Source organism: Mustela erminea, chromosome 11, assembly GCF_009829155.1.
Source record: "Mustela erminea isolate mMusErm1 chromosome 11, mMusErm1.Pri, whole genome shotgun sequence".
Lineage (NCBI taxonomy): Eukaryota > Metazoa > Chordata > Mammalia > Carnivora > Mustelidae > Mustela > Mustela erminea.
The window spans coordinates 56,177,904-56,190,441 of record NC_045624.1 but is presented as its reverse complement, the minus strand read 5'-3'; the positions used below and the strand labels follow the sequence as shown (position 1 = coordinate 56,190,441).

General features: G+C 36.5%; 1 protein-coding gene across 11 annotated transcripts in view; it reads left to right on the top strand.

Annotated features, from left to right (window-relative positions):
* The window catches only part of HDAC9 (histone deacetylase 9), a 923,925-nt gene that overhangs the window by 283,332 nt on the left and 628,055 nt on the right, over nt 1-12,538 (top strand). The window lies entirely within an intron of this gene.

Here is a 12,538-nt window from a genome sequence, read left to right as displayed (position 1 = left end):
TTCTATAAGTATATCTAAATATACAATGTCTTATCTTTATATTTATATATATTTGTTATAAATGTGTTTATATATTTGTCATATACATTTATTTATATAAATTGAAAATAGAGTTTATTTTATGTAAATAAATTTAGATGTTTATTTGTAACATAAATATATAATATTACATAATTATATATTTACTTATATTATACTCCAAATTTCTTTCTATATTTCTTGCCCCTTTAGCATATGTAGTAGGAGACAGCAGTGTTGCAAGGAAAGAGGATGGGCATTGAAATTAAACAGTTAGGCTTACTTGGTTTTGAGCTTTCATTTTCCACTTATTAGCTACGTAGCTTTGGACAGGATTACTTAACCTCACAGAGGTTTATTTTCCTCTTCCGTAAAATTAGTATGATAACATCTACTTTGTAACATTGTTTACAAGAATGAAGTGGATTGTTTATATAATGGGCTTGCTGTGTAGCAGGCTATTAGTAAGTTGTCCCTCCCCTTTCTGTTTAGCCAGGCCCCCACACCGGTGGTGCAGGTGGGACCCTGCCCTGGCACCTACGCAGGGACAAGAGATGCTTTAATCCCGTCTGCCCTTCTTTTCATCGGCCTCAAGCCCTGGTGTGGAACTATGTTCACACTTCCCCAGGCTGGTGGAGGGTTGGCCCCGGAGAGCCCGGGATGTGAGAACCTAAGGTCTATGACTGAATCCTTCCTGGCCCTAACCAGTTATATGACCCTAATTGTGCCACTTAACAACCGTCTCTCAATTCCCGCATATAGACAGAGGGCATTAGTATCTGTCCTCCCGTGCTAATCCTGATGTCATTTTTTTGGAAGATGAAATAAAATAATGCCTGTGAAAAATAATAAAAAGACTATATCATGCAAATGTCTGTGTTAGCACAGTTTATTTTTTTTTTATTTTTTTTTAAGATTTTATTTATTTGACAGAGAGAGATCACAAATAGGCAGAGAGGCAAGCAGAGAGAGAGAGAGAGAGGAGGAAGCAGGCTCCCTGGCGAGCAGAGAGTCCAATGCGGGACTTGATCCCAGAACCCTGAGATCATGACCTGAGCTGAAGGCAGAGGCTTAACCCACTGAGCCACCCAGGTGCCCGCACAGTTTATTTTTAATGCAGAATAAGCAGGATTATAAAAAATGCTTTGATTATTGACATTGAGAGGTAGTATTTGGTAAGGTGGGTCTTCTTTTTTTTAAGAAGAGGCCAAGAGATCTTTGTGACTCCTGGCCCAGAGCTGCTGTGTGTGAAGAGCACCAGGGCTTTGGAATGAGCCCAAGGAGAAGATGGTCTGAGAAGCGAGGCTCTGCAGGGAAAGGTCGCTGTCAAAGGCAGCAGTTAGAGCAGGACACTGATGTTGCTGGGGCCAAATGACACTATGCTCTGCTCAATCACAATTCATACCAAAATAAATTCAGTCTGGAAGTAGAATTACAGTTTCTCTTCTATATATGACTTGAAAATGTACATTTGTATTAATTCTGCATCTGGCACATAAATATTACCAAAAAATCATACTAAACTTGCTCTCATGCCATAACTTTGAACCACAGAATAAATGTATACTTCCCTCCCGCTTCACACACAGAATGCCCTGATTCATCATCTTCACCATATTGCATACTCTGTCACCCCAAATTGATACATAATTCCACTTTTACTGCTGAATTATTGAATGAATTATTATATATTTCTTTTGCTATGGGATCCCAGAAATCATGAAGTAATTCTGGCATCATATTGACTCTAGCTTCTGGCTATTAACTGTGATGTTAATGTAATGTTCCCTTCCCTTTGCTTGATTGAAGAAAGAGCTACCAGTGATGCTGAGGCTAAGATGCAGTCAATTGCCTGGAAATTTAGGATGGGCCCACATTTTGCTCATTTCTGACCTAGAATTTCTATTTTACAGTCACTCTAATTCATCAATAATGTTTTCCTTCTTAAAACAAAAACAAAAACAAAAACAAAAAAAACCTCCTGGGGTGCCTGGGTGGCTCAGTGGGTTAAGTTTCTGCCTTCAGTTTAGGTCATGATCTCAGGATTCTGAGATTGAGCCCTGTATTGGGCTCTTTGCTTAGCAGGGAGCCTGCTGCCCCCCAATTCCCGCCTGCCTCTCTGCCTACTTGTGATCTCTCTCTCTCTCTCTGTTTGTCAGATAAATAAATAAAATCTTAAAAAAAAAAAACAGAAAAAACTTATATCTGGGGGTGCTTGGGTGGCTTAGGTGGTTAAGTGTATGCCTTTGGCTCAGGTCATGATCACAGGGACCTGGGCTCAGTCGGCTTCTCCCTCTCCCTCTGCCCCACCCTCTGCTTGTGCTCTCTCTGCCTCTCTCACTCGCAAATAAATAAATAAAATTAAAAAAATTGATATCCAGATTTTGTAGAGGGTTCCTTTTAAAATGAGCATTAGTTCATGTTGTAGGTCTTTTACTAGTCAGTAATATTTATTAATTATATTCTTTATTTCTCAGGAAAATTTCCTTCACTTTTTTTTTTCTTTTAAGAATGGAAAATATAGGGGCGCCTGGGTGGCTCAGTGGGTTAAAGCCTCTGCCTTTGGCTCAGGTCGTGATCCCAGGGTCCTGGGATCGAGCCCCACGTCGGGCTCTCTGCTCTGCGGGGAGCCTGCTTCCTCCTCTCTCTGCCTGCCTCTCTGCCTACTTGTTATTTCTCTCTCTCTGTCAAATAAATAAAATCTTAAAAAAAAAAAGAATGGAAAATATATGCATAGTCCACATATATGTATGATACTTGTTTTGGTTGAAGTTTAAGAGTAATAAAGAATAATTTCAGAGAGGCAGAGAGTCAGGCGGGGATTGGGGGGCAGCAGGCTCCCTGCTCAGTAAATCCTCTTATCTGAGTGAATGTGGTGAAGGTGTCTAGTATGATTTAAAATTTAAATATCAGCCTCCACAGTTCAGCATATTTTATTCTTTCAGTAAATCAGGCAGGCTACAGATACATATTGAGCAGCTCTTCTGATCAATCTTTCCTGCTTCATCCTCCAGGGATAATAATGTAATAATGATTCATTGTTAAGGATGTCATTATATTTAAGCATTTTTAAATCTAGTTATTCATATAAAGATAAGGATTTTGCTTTTTATTATTTCACCTTTTGTTCTTAAGATTTGAAGTAGAAACTTGGTCCTTTGAATAGACAAGGGAACATGGAAGAGGTTCAAAAAAAATACTTAACTTTCATTCCAGAAAACCTAAAGGAGGGCTCAGATATCTCAGTAGGTGGAACCGAACTAGTAAATCTGGAGACTTGAAGAAGCACAGGGACTTATTAGCTAAATTAGGTGCCACACTTTGTCTAGTGAGCTCATGCTGATTGTACTCAGGGACTAGCAAATATGACTGGGTGATTTAGTGCAGATTTAGGAAAATACAAAAGATATTAAAGTAACTAGGAGGTCAAAAGTTAAAAGAGTTTCAACTGTATGAATGTCTGAGAAAACATCAATGTAATTTTTAGCATAAACACAAATGCCACAGTTAAATTTCTGAGAGAATAAATCATTTAGTGTGTATATGGATACATATTTATATGTTGATGTGTGTATATTATATATATGTGTGTCTATATATAATACTACATTTGCCAAACTGTTTTTTTTTAAGATTTTTATTTATTTATTTGAGAGAGAGAAGAAGAGAGCATGAGAGAGAAGCAGACTCCCTGTGGAGCTGGAAGCCCAAAGCGGGACTTGATCCTGCGATTCAAGGATCATGACCTGAGCCAAAGGCAGTTGCTTAACCAACTGAGCCACCCAGGAGCCCTACCAAACTGTTTTTCATATGTGTTTAGAAAATATACTTATTTTATTTTTTCATTGCTGATCATATTACAGTATACTGTTTTTGTAATAATGCCAGATAAAAATAACTAAGTGTGGATTAAATTCACATTAAGAATAATTAAGGAAAAAAGATCCTAACCACAGATAGTTAAGTTTTAGTAATCTAATCTTTTTTCCTGTGGATGTTTACCTGAGTAAAGTAAATTTTATATATATCCATATCTAACATACATATATATTTATTTATGCATATGTGTTTATATGCATATAAATATGTTTATGTCTATGCATAGTCTCTATTTTGGAATAAACATATGAATTTTATAAAAGCAGAGCTCATACCAGAACAAAACAAAACGGCTTTATTTCAATATGTCTGAGCACTTGAAGCGATAAAGCAGATAGCAAAGGGAACTTGTTTTTATTAAATGACATCTGTATTGTTTTTAGTAGAACTAAATATGGAAAGCCTTCTCTAAATTCAATTTTATCTAAAACTGTAATTGGTTATTTGATCTACGGGCACATCAGTTTTATTCAAACACCAAAATAAAACTGAAGCTTATTTTTTGAAAGATTTAATCTAAAAATCATTATTCTTATTACACATAGGGATCTATGTTTTTAGTTGAGGTACAGTTACTGAAATTTATAACTTCATAACTCAAATGACTTCTTGGTTTAGGAATGGGATCCTTCTTCTTTTTTTTTAATCAGCACTCAAAAATACGGTTCTCTGAATAATAGAAGATGCACTTAAGATAATGAATCTAACAGCTACATTATTTTTAATATGTTGCTAGTAAGCTTATATTGATTCTTTGATAAGTATGTATTGAAATTGTAACTTTATTGTCTTACATTAGTGGTTGCCATTTGGTTGCTAGCAATTCTTTCAGTAGAGCAAACATTTAAGTTTGCCAATGTAGCAGGAAGTCCCCAAATTCATGTATACTGGAGAAACAAGTTTTTGTTTTGTTTTGCAATAAGAAACTTACTTAGTTTGTGGGCATCTTCTTAGGGAAATTAATACTAGTTTTCATGGATCCTTCTGTTCTATATCAGAAATTAAACTGAGCTAGGTAGGGCATCGGGTAGCCTACCAATTATGTTCTATTCAGCAGAGACACAAAAAATCTTAACTTCACAATCAGTTTTTAAAATTTAAGATTAAGTATGCCTCTCTTTTCTGTCTTTGTTTCAAAACCTGTCACAAGTTTACTGAATTTTTTTCAATATTTATTTTTCTATTTCACTGGGAGGATTGTTGTCTTTATTGTGTAGTTGTTTCTCTGGGGCTCACAGAGCATTCTTGGAAATAATTACATTGTCTCTCTTTCCTGACTCTCACCTATGGTTTGAACCATACCTTATATACTTTAAAGTATATAAAATCAGGTTATTTTGTATACTTTAAAGATACATCCAGAGTGAAACCACAATTGTGACATTTTATAAACTGAAAACAAAAGAGTGGTGAATTAAATTGCGTTGATTAAATTGCATTGTTGGCAGTTTGGAAATTCAGAATACCAAGGAAAAGACTAAGACATTAGCTGTGTTAAGTTTACCTTGTTATAAGTTTGAACAGATCTGAGGGGTCTCCATCCCATACAGACTGCAGAATTCCTAATGGATTGGTTCATACCGCTTGGAACACCATTGGACTTACATGTGTAGGACTCTTCACTAAAAAAGTCACCGAAAACTAGAATGATGTCCCTCATGCTTTTCCCCACCTGGAGTAGAATGAGTAAAATAAGTCATTTTAATCTTGCTCTAAAACCAGTTGAGTTCCTGAAGTAAAGTCTTTAATCCTTAAGTGAAATGAGATATTAAATTATTCTAGTTAGAAATACCTGACTGGCTCAGCTGGAGGAGCATGTACTTATTGACACTGGGTTCGTGAGTTCAAGCCCCACACTGGGTGTAGAGATTACTTAAATAAATAAACTTAAAAACCAATCAATCAGTACATAAATAAATTATGCCAGTTAATACAGATGTATCACAGTTCCACATTTCAAGACAAAGAGGCTCTCTCATATTAGGCTTAAAGATAGCCTCTTTTCAAAAGGTCTAAAACAAAAATGACACAATATGTTTTCATTTTTTAATGATTTATTTATTTTAGAGAAAGAGAGAGGGACCTGTGGGACGGGGCAGACGAAGAGGGGGAGAGAGTCTCAAGCCCACTCCTCGCTGAGTGTGGAGCCCAAATGGGGCTCAGTCCCATAACCCAGAGGTCACGACCTGAGCTAAAACCAAGAGTCAAGTGTGGGACAGACTGCAGCACCCTGGTGCCCATGACACAGTGTATGTTTAAAATCAAATAATGATGGGTTACAATGTATCAATTAAGTACAAATACGGAAATTACTCTAACAACTCATAGACTATAAGTCAGAAAAGCATTAAATGAGAAAAATCAGCTTATTTTATATACGTTAAAGATACATCCACAGTGAAACCACAATTGTGAAATTTTATATACTGAAAACAAAAGAGTGGCAAATTAAATTGCACTGATTAAATTGCATTGTTGGCAGTTTGGAAATTCAGAGTACCAAGGAAAAGACTAAGACATTAGCTGTTATAAGTTTACCTTGTTTTAAGTTACCTTGTTATAAGTTCAACCTTCCTAGGGGTCCATGATTAAATAGAAGAGAGTTGTCTGAACAGAGAAGAAGGATGCAGCCAATGACTACAGGGCTTTTCCTTTGCCCATGGGCTCTCCTGGCACAGATCTGGTCCTCAGAGTAGAAAGGAAGGCTGAAGTCCTGCTCTGTTGGAATCTGTTTACACATGGGTTTTCATCACCATTCCAGAAGAACTCACACTAAGGAGCTATAGGCTTCTCTAATGGGGACTTTATTTGGTTATTTTTTAAACAAATGCACTGTTTGCAAAAGTGATCCTCATCTGGAGAGAAAGAGCGCTCAGTCTCCTGGGGTCCCCCAAATATCGTTACTCCCAGCTCTGTGGTTCTATAAAGCTGTTTCTTCATATTTATAAAGTAAAGCTTTTGAAAAAGAAGATTAACAATGATGGAAACCCAATTATTCTGGGTCTTTGACAAATGGTTTGGGAAAAGGCTTGGAGGAATTAATGTGGTTGAAGAAATATTTCAAACTGGAAAGAGCACAGTGTACATTGTCTTCACACAAATTAATGAAGTAGAAATTAATAATGAAGCTTTAAATAAAAAATATTGGAGACAACAAAAGAAAACCACCTTTCTTAATTTTTGGCTCAAAAAGGCAATCAAAATAAAATAGTGGCAGAGATGAGACCATGTGTCAAAATGTATGGGATAGGATAAAATGAAAATTAATAGGCAAATTTCAGACCTATGTTTTGTTATCAAGGAAGAGTGAAAATAAACTATTTAATTTAAAAATTTAAGTATATAATGCTATGAAAAGAGTATGAAAGAAATAATTTTCAAAACAAAATATTGATTAGAAATTATTTAATAGAGCATACAAACTGAAGAGTAAATTTTAGGATAAAAAAAAAGACACCCTGATATTATGGGTCTTATTTCAGGATTTGGCAGCATGTTTAATACTAGAAAATATTTTAATGTTTTACATGTTTTGGTTTGATTGTTTCATGTTTTTTTGCCTCAGGTATATGCATTCTTGGATAGTTCATGAAAAAATTTAACGCCTTTTTACTAAAAGGTATTAAATACAAAGTTGTTTTTATTCACGTTTTATATACAAACGGGGTTCTCTGAAGTTAAATACAGACTTGGTTAAAAACACCGAAAAAGTGATGTTTTTCTGGAAAGTGTTAATATCAGCATCTCAAGGTGGCCTGAACACCTCCTTCCCCCCCAAATTATTTTCAATGAAATAGTAAATCACCTTGGTAGATCAAAGGAGAAAACCTCCATGGTAATCTTCTTTTAAGAAATCTCTTAAATGGAGTTCATATCCATTCTTTATTTCAAAACAAACAAAAATGAAGAAGAAAGCAAGAGAAAGAAAGAAAGAAAAAGGAGTAAAGAAACAATTTAGTAATAGCAAAATGCTTTCTTAACAGTAGCAAGTTATTCCCAACTCAGTTTTTAAGCATCAGTCATATGTAATAGTGAACTACCATGGACATTCTTAGTAAAGAACACAAAAAAAATCTAACCCATGTTCTAGCCAATGTACTAAGTTTGAACCAGAATTTTGAGATATAACTGTTAGAAATATGAAGAAGACAGTCCCATTATTTGGGGGGAATTATTTCATTTCAAGCAACAGTCATTCAAATATTTATTGCACATCTTTCTGTGGCAAGCACTGCTCTAGGCATGTAGATCAATCTGTGTCTATGGAGTTTATTACATAGAGTGGTAAATCGGTGATGATAACAAAAAGATTTTATTTTATTTTTTTAAAGTAGGCCCCATGCCCTGCGTGGAGCCCAGTGTGGGGCTTGAACTCACCACCTTGAAATCAAGATCTGCGCTGAGGTCAAGAGTCACGTGCTTAACCTACTTGAGCCACCCAGGCATCCCCCCACATCTTTTTTCTTAAAGGAAATGAAATTTTAGATAGCACTTTTGTATATTCAGTTATGTCATTGTCTACATAGGAAGTCAGTGTATCAGCAGAAAAATTATTAGATATTGCATGGTAATTAGTAAGTTAGGAGGATATAAAATACATATAACAGTTCAGAATAATCGTATTGATTATGTGATGGACAAGCACCTCCATTCACAATAACAATAAATAATATAAAAAGTATAGGAAAAACCTTGGGGCACCTGGGTGGCTCAGTGGTTAAGCCTCTGCCTTCGGCTCAGGTCACGATCTCAGGGTCCTGGGATTGAGCCCCACATCGGGCTCTCTGCATAGCAGAGAATCTGCTTCTCCCCCTCTCTCTGCCTGTCTCTCTGCCTACTTGTGATCTCTCTCTGTTGAATAAATAAATCTTTAAAAAAAAGTATAGGAAAAGCCTAATAAGAAAATCCTGTACATATAATGCGAAACCTGGCTATGAGTGTGCGTACATATGTGTATGTGAAGCATGTATGAATACACATATATAAACATGTACATTTCTAATTGAGAGAATGCATGACAAAATGGAGCAACTTAAGTTTCTGGCTAGAAAGACTCATTGTTGTACAGATGTCATTTATGTTTATGTTTTTTATAAATATACTATTACTATAATCCTAATGAAATTCTCTGGGACACTTGTAAAGAGAGTAACATTCATCTGGAATAAAGTTTAAAGAACCGCCATAAATAATTTGATTAAGAAGGGAAATAAAAGGGCACCTGGGCTACAAGATGTCAAAATATATCATGAGGCTGCAATAGAACTGAGCTGAAAAACACAGCAGCCAATTCACTAGTGCCAGGATGGCATATTTGTGGCACAGCTATTGGCTCCTCCCATCTTCCTTGCCATGGCAGACATCCATTGCTGCGTGACCTGGGCACCCTCCCCTGCTGGGCCCGGACATGAGCTCAGAATACACTAGACAGGCACTATTAGGCTTTCAGAGTAGCCACATGGGTTAAAACATGTTGGCACCCTATTCAGGTATAGGATAAAAGACGCATTTAAATTAGTAAAGAAAGGAAAGATTATTTCGGAAATGATTCTGGAAAAAACTGGCGAACTCTTTGGAAAAAAATAGAGTTAGTTTTTTACTTCACATTATATACTAAAATAAATTCCAGATGGATCAAAAGATTGAATGTAAAAAAAGAAAGCAGGAAAGAGCTTGAAGATAATGTAGATATTTATCCTACATCAAAGCAAAGAAGGTCTTTTTAGCATGAAAGTGAAGGAAGAAATCAATAAAAGGATGAATAGGTGACATTACTGCAAACTTTCCCTTCTCTAAATCTTAGAAGTACTAGTTACAGAACATATTGGACATGTTTTACAATATTGTTGTAAAATATTATTTGAAAATATGTGTATATTCACACATACACATACTAAAAACTAAAATAGATAAAACTGTTTATAGCCATTTATTTAAGATAGGGAGACTATGGGTAACTTTAAAAAAATTTTCTACAATAAACTTGTTTTCTAAAAAGGAATATGTATCATTTAAGAAGGGAAACATAGGAAACAAATTTTTAAAAAATTCTAATATTTGATACTTTTTACCTACATCATTTCTGAGTTCTGAACAGTCTCTTGAAATATGTAATAATATTCCAGTTTTAAACATCGGGGACCCGAGGCTCAGTGATATTAAAGAAATCTCCCACAATAAATCTAGTAGGGGTGGCAGAGCTAGGATCCCAAGTGTGTGTTTGGGAGATCCTGTAGGGTAACCAGGATCAGTTATAGGTCTCTTTGCTGCTTGATGTCAGAACTGAGGAGAAAGAAAGAAATAAGTTTAAACTCAGGACTGATCTTTTTATAGCAGAAGGGGGCTTATTTTTCTGTTTCTGTCTCTAATTCCTTCCATGTATTTCCCATTCAGTCCTTCAAGGGGATAAAAAGATAAATGCATTTCTCCTTATAGGTGATGTTAGGCTTTTGGAGACAAAACATCTCGGTTGGATAAAAAGTGAGCTCATTTTGTTCTTATTTACCACTCGCAAATTTGATTTGAGTCTGTGCTTGAAGGTAGTTCTTCGATCCTTCTTTTTTTCGGCCCACCATCTTATAAATTTTGTGTTTGAGTTCTTCTGGGTGCAGGGAGTGTTAGTGTTGAAACAGAAAAGGTTTATTTCCTTATTACAGACATTCTGGAGACTTTAATTCTATGTAATATAGGCCTCTTGCTGCAAAAAGAGGCTAAGAGATGAAATCAAATATATGCATTATAGCTCCAGGTAAGAAATAAGCACTCTCAAATGCAGAAGTATTTTGAGACTGTTAATTATACTAGATAGGTGTACATTCAATGAAGGTTTCTTCTCTCTGCATGTGCACTTCTCAAAGCCCATTGTTTCCCTTTTGGATAATGGCACCATAAGAAATGAATACATTTATGTTAGTATGCTAGTGAATACAGCCAGCTTATAATTTGGGTCTAGGGTGCGTTAGTACACTGAAGTAAACCTGGATGAATTTTGAAATATATTTTGTGTATGTCACCACTGTTATGTTTTATTGTTCTCTGGCCTGAGTTTGGGGCCTTTTCTCTTGCTTCTTTTCAGAGGGGAGTAGTATTTGAAAACCTCTCACTAACTAGAACAAATTTCAAATTGACTAAGGAGTATAGTCATAGTTAAGATACTATTCATAGTATCATACTATTCATAGTCATAGTTAAGAACTATTTGCTGATCACTGTTTTCTTCTAAGTTGGTTTTAGAGAATACCTTCTAAACAGCATGCTTGTGAATGTCACAGCCTCCCAACCTGCACAAACAAACCCAAGGGTCTGAAGACTCTGATTCTTTTATTTTTAAGCACCCTTTAGAACATTGCAGCCATGGTAGATATCCTCAAAAAACTGGTGGAAAGAATTCCCTACCACAGGATCTTTCACTAAGCTCTTTCCTTTTTACGAAACTTTTAGTAGGTTCCCCATTGCTTGTCAAAAGAAATCACAATCCATATAGCCCAAGGCTACATTTCAAGCCACTTTTATTATTTAGTGTATCCTTTGTTCCAGCAAAATTATACCATTAAATATTCAGTTGATGATACCTACTCATTTTCTGTTTCTTTGGGTCATCATGATTTTGATTTCCTTTCCTTTATCTTCCTTGTTCGTATCTCTGGTAATATCTGATCTGCCTTAAAGGCCCAGCTTAACTCATCAATGAAGCTTTCCCCTGTCACTAACTTTGAACTCCTAGAGATCACTTGTTTGTACCTCTGACACTGTACACTCATGTAGACTCTTCAGTTCTCTTGCCAGCCTAGGTAGGTAAGCCTTTGACAGCCTTGTTATATTCTCTGAGCACCTGTAGCACCTGTAGCTTCTATCTGCAGTTCTCCCATGTCTGTCTGTCTGTTTGTCTTTCTTTCTTTTTTAAGGTAGGGGGAGGGGCAAAGGGAGAGGGAGAGAGGGGGGATCTTAAGCAGGCTCCAGGCCCAACCCAGAGCCCGTTGCAGGGCATGATCTCAGAACTCTGAGATCATGACATGAGCCAAAATCAAGAGTCAGACGCTTCACCACCTGAACACCCAGGCACCCCTCCTTCTCTCTCTCATTCCCTGGAATTCCTCATTCCTCACCTCACTTGATTTCTACTTAACACTAACTGCAGTTTGACATCTGTAAATGGGATCTTATTGTCATTGAATCCCTTGGACTAGGAATCTCATTTTGTGATTTTATTTTTAAATGGCCTCTAAGTTGAAGTCTCTTCAACTTCAACTTCCCATTCAGTCCCCAGAGTGAAGAAGATTCTAGATTGCCTTCTTTAGCCTTTTCAGCTCCTTGACTGAGTTCTCGCGGAACTGCGTACTACTCTTTTGGGACACACCACGTGGTCAAATCCGTTCTCTGCTTTTGGCAGAGATGTCTCTCATGGGTCCTATACATTTAGCAATCTCACCCTGTTCTTCCCTCCCCCATGTCCGCAGTCCAGCCATTGTCAGTCTTTTCATGTCTTTGCACCCCCTGGTATCTGGCCTTTTGTGGAGATTATTAGTCTCTGATCTGTTTGTGCTGATAGATAAGGAACGGTGACCCTCAGCTTCTGAGGATGGAAGATCTAAAGAGGAAGTGTATATCTTCAGCTCAAAAGAGTGTCTATCTCTTTCCTAGC